The sequence below is a fragment of the Urocitellus parryii genome (genome assembly GCF_045843805.1).
Source record: "Urocitellus parryii isolate mUroPar1 chromosome 13 unlocalized genomic scaffold, mUroPar1.hap1 SUPER_13_unloc_8, whole genome shotgun sequence".
Lineage (NCBI taxonomy): Eukaryota > Metazoa > Chordata > Mammalia > Rodentia > Sciuridae > Urocitellus > Urocitellus parryii.
The window spans coordinates 1,366,474-1,376,075 of record NW_027551776.1 but is presented as its reverse complement, the minus strand read 5'-3'; the positions used below and the strand labels follow the sequence as shown (position 1 = coordinate 1,376,075).

The following is a 9,602-nucleotide window of genomic DNA, read 5'->3' as shown; positions in this document are numbered from 1 at the left end:
AAAAACCTCATTATGTTTTCTATAGAGGTTGTACTCATTTACATTCTTACCATCAGTGTAAAAGAGTTCCTTTTATTCTACATCCTCACCAGCATTTGTAATTTTTTAAAATTATTTTTTATAATAGCCATTGCAGTTGGGGTAAAATGAAATCTCATTGTAGTTCTGATTTGTATTTTCCAGATGGCTAAAAATGTGGAACATTTTTTCATTTATTTACTGGCCATTTGTATTTCTTCTTTTGAAAAGTATATCAAGGTCACTTTTTCCCATTTTTATTGTGTTTACATATTTATTGGTTGTTGAGTTTATGAGTTTTTTAAACTATATTCTGCATATTATTTCTCTGTCAAATGAATAGCTGAAAAATATTTTCTCTCACTTTCTAAGTTGTCTTTTCACTCTGTTTATTATACCCTTCACTATGCAGAGGCTTTTAAATTTGATCCATTCCTCATTGTTGGTGAGCAGGTGGTACTAGTGCCTCCTTTCCCCTAAGAAATTCAGGTCCCTGTGGACCTGGAGTCCATGATGAGGAGGAGCATCCCCCATGCAGAGGGGCTGAAGGTGGGTTCTCTTGTCTATCATTCCTTCTGAACACAGGTGATGAGGTGATGTGGGTGCCCCTCTATAGAACTTGCCAATGACATTATCTTGTTAAAACCACATAACACAGAGTGTCCTTGTGCTTAAAAAGTTTCCTTCCAAGAACCTACAGGATAAAATGCAGGACTAGGGAGCAAGGAGTGTTGAGAGCCACAGCTGAATGGGCCCCAGCAAACTTCCAGCTGCCAGCAAACTTCCAGCTGCCAGCTGATGATTGGCTCCCAGCAGCCCCAGCAAACTTCTAGCTGCCAGCTGATTGGCTCCTCTGCGGTGATGCTCATTGGGCTGTTTCCCTGCCCTTTCAGACCATGGAGCTGCTCATTGGGGGACTTTTTTTGGCTCCGCCCATGCGACCCAGCCAATTGGCCTCAAGAGCAGGAGGAGTTGGGGGGTTGAGAGGTTTGTGGGAATCCGGTGGTGGCAGTTGGGCTCTGAGGGAATTCCTGAAGAGCTCTGTGTGGTATGGTGTGTGTTCTAAAAATAAAGTTCGTTTCTGCTTGATAAGTGGCTGGTGAATTGTGCCTAGCCAGACTGCAGCAAAGGAGGACATGGTGGCCTAGAGTTGTGCTCCTCAAAGGAGGGCTTCATCTGCCAATTGACCAGTAAAACTAATGGCAAACGATCAGACCTGCAAGAAATGAGCCATGTCTGTGAGGACTTTGGAAACTCACTTATTATCCTGCCACCAGCAAGGAACCTTGCCCTGAGGTTTGCAGAAAGCCCTTTGGCTTAGAGGTTTTCATTTGTAACAAATACTGAGCAGTCTCTTTTGTGTGTGTGTGATCAGCTTGTGGTCTTGCTCCACCCTGGGGACATAGTCTGGCTTCATTGAGACTTTTTGCAATTTTGATGCTCTCTCTAGGTACTTGAACTTGTCCCCTTTCACCAAGCTCTCCATCTCTGCCTTCAGAGTCTGGATCTCTCTTTTATTCTTGAGGAGAATCTGGTAAATGGAGTTAAACTTGTTGATGATCCTCTTCTCGTCTTCCTTTATCTTGCGTATAGAGTTCACCTCATAGGCATCAATGAGAACGTTCATTTACATGTATTCCTGTCTCAGCTGTTCCATCTTCCTGTCTGCAGCCTTCCACAAGCTCTGCTACCTGGTTCTTATGTCCTCCAGTGCTCTTGATGCCCGTTGATACAACTGTACATGATGGTTAGTTTATGTTTCAGTTTATTTTCCAGATCAGGGCAGGTCAGTTTCAGGGACACCGGAGAGGAGGCCTTGTGCTCCACCAGGAAAATGTGGCAGATACACTGGGCATATCTGGGGCAAAATAAGTCCCGCAGGCAGTTGTGCTGAGAGCATTTGGAGTGCAGCAGGTTTCCAAATGGCAGCTGCAACAGATGGTCTTGGAAGGCAGGGCTCTTTCGGGATGTGGCAGCAAGTGCTCCTGATAGAAGGAGGCCATGCACACTAAGCAGGTCTTCACGGTCTCCTCCACCTTCAGACAGTGGTTACAGACCACCGGGTGTCCAGTCTGGGGGCCACCAGGGGAGCGTGGTGTCCAGTTAATGGTGGGTACCTGCTCCAGTGCGGCCTGTAGAAACTGGTTCACCAGGGCGCATAGTGCTGTGTTCTTCTGCTCCGGGAACTCTGGGGAGACAGCATGTTACTTGGGCTCTGGTATGGCTTGCCCTGAAAGGCCCACGTATCGTTCAGGCAACACCTACAAAAGTTGTGGCCACATGGGGTGGTGGCCGGCTCCATGAAGTGCTCCAGGCAGAAGGAGCATGACAGCTTCTCACCAGCAGGAACAGCTCCACAATGGCACCAGACTCCTAGGCCGGAGACCAACACATGACCATCCCCAGGCTGCCGAGGACATTGTATCCTGTTGTACTCAAAGTTTAAATACTCATACACTGCTGTCCTGGCACATCCAGTGGTCTTACTATGGTAGGCATAAAACCTACAAGCCATCTAACTGGAGATTGATCCCAGGGGAGTGTTTTACCACTGACCACATCCGCAATCCTTTTTATTTTTATGTTGTATTTTTTTATTAGGGTCTTGCTAAGTTACTTCTGGTCTCTAAGTTGCTGAGGCTGGCTTTGAACATATGATCCTCCTGCCTCTGCGTTCTGACTTGCTAACATAGGCATGTACCACTATGCCCGGATCATCTAACTAACTCGAAGTTGTGAAACTGAAATATGAACAGAAATCAAGAAGATCCATTTTGACGAATTGTAGAAGATAATGTTTCTGTCTAAACTCAAGGATTTAGTCACTGTGTGGAGATTTGAAAATATGAGCAAAATGGGGCTAATGCTTAAACTAAGTGTGTCCTAAACATGTCTCCCAGAGTGGCTTCTGTATACGGTGACCAGTAACCTAGCTTGTTATACAAATTGTAAACCAGTCTAAGGTTAGGAATGCACTTTTAACCAAGCAACTAAATCTCCGTCAATCACAGCAACTCAGCTTCAGACCATAACAAGCTCTCGACTGATCTGACTATTAGCATATAGGTCAGAAATGCTGACTGCACCCAATCAGAGTGTTTCCATATGGCACTTTCTTTTCTCTGGCAGTGAGTGAAATCTGCTGAGGTCGTCTTTGGTACCAAGTGCAACCTTGTGCTAGATCCTTTTTGTTTTCTTTCCTTAGGCAAGTTTTGCTAAATTAAGTGTTCTCAATTTTTCTTAAAACAATTCCCATGTATGAACCAATTGTGAGAACCTGCCAATGTTTGGGAGTGACTCAAAGACTATTTTCTGACCATCTTTGAGCCATCTAGGAGTAGGGTGAGCTGAAGGACCCAGAAACACAGAAGAGGCTATTTTAGGAATAACTGTTTTTCCCACCACAGGGTCAAAAGACAGACCACAGCTTAAGAAATCTGGGATGGGAGAGATGGTGATACCAAGAGTACTACCAGATGAGGGGATCTAGGGGAAAACTGAGAGGACCAGCCAGAGGAAATACAGGAGCAAGGCCCTGGAAACCCCAGGGAATGCCCATGAAAGTGTCCCCTCTGAATGCATGTGCAGTGCAGACAGTATCCTGTGGGCTCAGGGAAGAGCAACAACCATCAAGTGAAAATTTCTTGCTCTTTTACTCCCAGGGTAGCTGCTGGACTTGAAGACAAGACCACTAGGCCTGTTTGGCAGAAGAGATAGATGTACCACATGCAAATGGAGACATCTACTTGCTGTTTGCTGGCCTGGCTCTGCAGGATTCCAGCAAGCCTGGCTGTTCCTGAGAGAGAAACTTCATGTTTCAATGCAATGTCAAGTTTTGACTATTAACCTGGGACTGGCAGTGTAATTACTGCAACCAGACCTCATTTTGTTCCTGGAGAGAACTAGTGGTTTTTTTCTTATCTGAACACAAGCAGGTGAGCCATGGGAACCCTAAGTTTCACCCAAGAGCTGGAAACACCAGTACCCAGGAGCTGATGTGCATAGGCAGTGTGGAGGGAACAAAGTCAGTTTTGAAGAACTCTATGAATGCAGCTTATTCACAGTGAAAGCAAAAGTAACTAGGATTACAGAAAATAGTCCTTTAACACCAAAGTAAATTAGTAGAAACCCACTAAATATTATGTTTAAAAAAAGTGATTTGTAAAATTACTTGAAAGAACATTTTTTTTCCTCAGCACTGTAAATATGTAGTGTGTATTAAACATTAGTTTTTGTGCTACAACAGTGTTTAATTCTGGAAACAATATGCCACAATTGTGTGTACTTTATTTAGCAAGTAAAAGTTCAGTTGGCAATCATGCAGTAAAAATAAAAACAATGATAATATCAACATCATCCAATAGGAATTATGCAAAGTGTTTTAATATTGTAACTCATTTCCTGTTCACTACAATGTTATTAACATTCATTCTCATTTTAGGAAGTGGTTTGGAGACACTAAATGACTTGCTTAAGTCATACACCTAGAATGTGGAAAGTTTCTGTCACTCTAGGGACCCACAGCATACAAAAAATTTGTACACCTCATGAAGTTTTTATTGATATTGGAAATAGGTATGTAAAGTGTTCCTAGCAACAGATTGTGGCAGAAATATAAAAGAGTGGAGGGATGGTCTTACTTGTAAAGTTTCAGGAGGATTCCTAAAAGAGATGTCTGAATGGTCAACTGGTCAAAGGAAAAAAATGGTAGAGATTGTTGAGAACATCAAGGAGCTGGTGGCAGCAATTTCAAGTATTGGACAGAGGGGGGAAGAATAACTTCAGATGTAATGTAATGTCACAATGAGAATGAGAAAAACTAATGCACAAAAATGTTTCCTAGAGGAGAGCTTAGCATCTTCTAATTCCCATTCACTGTGGCTGGCAAAGCATTATTTTATAGCTTTCTGAATGTTATCACTTGTGATGGTATCACTTGTGTTGTTTGCATAACTGTACCATGGGTGTGAGAAGCATGGGTCACATGTTTATGGGGAGATAGATTGTTCTGGATATGACAATTCATCCCAAGGAGGGGGGCCCCAGAAAACCTCTGAGTAATCACAGAGTCCTGTATTTGTTTGTAAAATGCAACAATCCACCTTGGCCCTGGAAATAATTACAGCAATTTATTGTGTTACAAAAATGGTTATGAATGTGACCAACCTTGGAGAACAGGGAAGCCATTGGGACTATCTGGAGCTGGATGTGTCATACTGTTAAGGTGGTGAGAAGGACAGAAAGTGTAGCTGTGTTTGGGAAAGCTTGGAGTAATTTCTTCCTGTGGGAATTCTTTACATGTAAAAGTCCTTGAAATTGTCAACAGCATTGTAGTCTATGAAGGGGAATTATTCTTAGAGATAACATTGTAGAATGCCTTCCTGTTTTTGTTTTTGCTTATTTGCAAAAGAGCTTTTTCCCTTGAAATATGAAGAAGGAATCACATATTTTACCACTCCACATTGTATTCTGGAGTGCCTGATTCATTGAAGTCAATATGAAACCTTATTAAATAAAAGTCTATTTCAAAACTAAATTTGCAATAGATTCTAGATGTCATTTAGAGAGTCTTTCATCTGTGGATTTAAAAAGGCACTTCAACTTGGGCAAGGTGGTACACACATGTAATCCCAGATATTCAGGATTCTGAGGATGATTGCAAGTTGAAAAACAGCCTCAGCAACTTAGCAAGACCCTGACTCAAAATGAAATAAAAAGGGGGCAGGGCTGAGAATATAGCTCAGTTGGTAGAGTGCTTGCCTTGCATGCACAAGGCCCTAGGTTCAATCCCCAGCACCACAAAAAAGAATGAAAGAAAAAAGGGGCTTGGGGTATAGCTCAGTGGTATAGCATGTGTTCATACTAGGACCCAGATTCAATCTCCAGTACTGTGAAACAAAACAAAACAAATTATTTGCATCAAAAGGTTTTGACGTGAAAAATTTGAAAACAAAGGAGATGTATTTATGTTCTCCAATATCTTAATTTTTTTGGTTATCTATTTCTTGGTATGTTTTAAAATGCTGAAATATTTATAAGATTTATAGTAGGTAAATTTTATTAAAATAAAATACAGGTAGCTATGAAGTTTGTAGTATAAATATCTTTGTAATGGATTGAACCCCTGGATTACTTCTGGATAAGGTTCTGGGTTTCTGCCATGAAAATTAGACACACAAATCATCAAGGTGACATGTGACAGATGGATATATACAGTGAGTTATGGGAATGTTGTTTAATGCAAACTGTTCATTGCTGTTTTGCCCAGCTTATTGAACTATGAATTGCTACTGAGGGACAATACATTCAGCATGTCATAGTAATTAAATATTATTATGAATGCTTATCTGTTTTCAGTCTTTACAACCACCTCTAAAGATTGAGTAGTAATCACTTAATTAATAATATTAAAAATCAATTTGAAAAGGATGCACTATTCTTTGTAAAGCATTTTCCGTATAGAATATTTCCTAATTTGTTTCCTGTTTCTTTGATAACCTAAACTTACCCTGTGTAAGTTCCACTATAAAAAAACAAATAGTCCAATAGAGAGTATTAGAGGACATCCATGATCGTATTTCTTTATTTTATGATTTGATGACATTACAAGAGAGTAGAGTAGAAAAATTAATAGGTGTAAATTTTTAATTATGGAGAATGGGACTTCTTATTGAAACAAATAGACTTAAGGAGTCCTTGTGTCAGCTCTACTTCTTTTAATAAAAGGACTGTGATGCTTTTATCATGATGGATAACCTGAGAGACCCAACCAGTGACACATGCTTGACAGATGTCTTTTAAAAAATGAGATAAGTACATTGCTTATAAGTGATAAGAAATGTGTAATTTTACCAATTGCATCCTTTGGAAAGTGCTGAGGTATAATAATTGAAACTTTTCATTATGGATTATTCTAATATAAATATGATTAAATGTACAATTTTCTCAATTCAGATGTTTTAATGTTCCCTACTAGGAGTTTCATTAGTCTCTGTGTGTATCTCAAACATGGATTAAGTGATATATTTTGAAGGATTCTAAACTGTTTGAAGTTACGTGTCCTTTTCAGCCCTATAATGAACATATAACAGAGCTCGACTGCCTGAGTCTTAGAAAATATTCATTTCTTAGAATTCTTTCCAAATGAAATCTTCTACATAGCTTAGTTTAAGCTATGTTCACTGAACATTAACACTTTATATTTTGGAAATGTGTAGTATCATTTCACAGCTGGGCAAGGTGGCACATTCCTGTAGTCCCAGCAGTTGGAGAGGCTGAGGCAGGAGGATCACAAGTTCAAAGCTAGCCTCAGCAAAAACAAGGCACTAAGCAATTCGGTGAGACCCTGGCTCTAAATAAACTACAAATAGGACTGAGGATGTGGCTCAGTGGTAGAACGCCCCTTAATTCAATCCCTGGTAGCCCCTCCTCCCCAAAATATATTATTTGAGGGCTTTACCACATTTTAAGGAAGAAAACATTACAACAATAAAGGATTAAATATGAACTTCCCAGAGGATAAACTAAGAATATTGTCAGAAATCTTGTTTGTAAAAAAATCTTTTCATGATTCTTAGCTTTTTTCATTTGAAAATACAGCTAATTCTCCAAGTTTCATATTACCAGCTATGTGCAAAATAATGTGTTAGTTGGACAGCCCCCTGGGAGATAGATATGAGTCCAGATGCCTCTTTGCTGCTCAGTTCTTGTCTCCAATGAAATAAAATATGACATTGATACATTTTACTTGTCAATACTAAAGCTAGACAAACAAGATAATTTCTCTCACTGAAGGTTGGCAGAATTTTATTCACGTTTAAAATTCGAGATTCTCTAAAGTGTGGGTCAGAGGTGAGGCTGGTGAAAACCCATAGAGGAAGGAATTTGGCAGTTCTGTATTTGGAATCTGCAGTTCCTCTATTCAGAAGCAATGGCATTACCATGGAACCAAAGTTCCAGAGGATTTTCCCAAGCAGAGAACACCATTTGGGAGGCCGTGTCTCAGTGTCTTGGGGTTCTGGGGACAGGACAAGGCTGGTGGTGTCCCTCTTGTGCTTACAGTTGGTGAAGTGGTTTCAGATCCACTAGGAAGGAGGAATGGATGTGGGGTCTCTGTGAAAGTTCTCCATGTGTTAGGTTTCTTTGGGAACTCTATGAAGTGCCTGTGGAGGGTCTCTTGAAATCTGTGTGAGGTCTCTGAGGAGCTACGTGTAGAGGATTCTATGTAAGAATCTTCATTGAGGACTCTCTTGTGGTGAGATCTTTATGTATGTCTTTGTGGATTTTCTATGTAGGAGGAGGTCCCTGTGGGAGACTGTGAGGCTTTTGTAATCCTGGGAGGCACTGTAGGACATCTCTGTGGCATCTCTGTTAAGGACTCTCTGGGGCAGGAAGAGGTCTTCATGTTTTGTCTCTGGGTGAGTTCTGTGTGGACAACTCTGTAGAAAACCTGTAAAATCACTGTGGAGGTTCTCTGGGTATGTGGGGCAATATGAGGTCCTGTGAGAATTACTGTGTAATGTTGCCCTGAGAGGTTACTGTGCCATCACCTGATAAATGTGTGTGGTCTCTGTGGGAGGTCACTCTATGGTTCCTCTGCACAAGTTTCTGTGTGAGGTCTTTCTATGCCTATTCTGTGTTAGAGATCTCTTTGGGAGAAGTCTCTGAAGGTGATCTTTGTGAAGTCCCTGGGAAATCTCTGTGAGGTTTCGCTATTGCACTGAAAGTCCCTGTACTGTCTCTATTGGTTCTTGTATGGTCATCTTTCTGGGGTCTCTGTGAGGTCTCTATGAGAATCTTTGAAGCTTCCATAGGGTCTGGGAGACTAAGTGGTGTCTCTGTGAGGGAGTGGTGAAAATACTGTGGCATTGAGAAGTTACTGAGGGAGATCTCTGCCTTAGGTCTCCATGAGAGGTCTCTGAAATTTCTCTCAGTGCAAGTCTCTGTCAGAGGCCTGTGTGGAGGTCTCTGTGAGATCTGTTTGAGGATCTGTTCTCTTATTATTTGGGGGGTGTCTCTAGGGATTGAAATCAAGGACACTCCACCTCTGAGCTGCATCTCCAGCCCTATTTTGAATTTTATTTAGAGATAGGGTCTCACTGAGATGTTTAGTGTCTTACTGCTGCTGAGGCTTGTTTTGAAATTGTGATCCTCCTGCCTCAGCCTCCTAAGCTGTTGGAATTACAGGCAAGCACCACTGTGCTGGGCTGTTCCCTTATTTTTAAGGGGAATCCTTGTGAGATATTTTCTGTGGTGGCTGTCAGAGGTCTCTGTGATGTTCACCATGGCTCTTTGTTGGGGTCTGTGTATGGTTCTATGTGTGAGTCTTTGTGAGATCTCTGGGTGTCAATGGCTTAAGCAGCAGACACTTATTTCTCATCTTGCTGCAGGGTGGAAGTGCAAGATTAGAGGGATTCTGATGACCCACATCCTGAATTATAGATACAGCCTTTTCCTTGTATCTTCACAGAGTAAAAAGAGAGGAAAAGTAATTTCTCATGTTTATGAGGGTTAAGCTCCACTTTCATAACTGAGCTCCTTCCCAAAGGCCCCAACATCCTAACACCATCACGTTAGAGATTAAG

The 9,602-nt window shown here is 41.2% G+C and overlaps 1 pseudogene; it reads right to left on the bottom strand.

The window, feature by feature from the left end:
• Positions 1–1,345: 1,345 nt before the first annotated feature.
• LOC144251452 (E3 ubiquitin/ISG15 ligase TRIM25 pseudogene) lies at positions 1,346–2,533 on the bottom strand (annotated as a pseudogene).
• Positions 2,534–9,602: the final 7,069 nt, after the last annotated feature.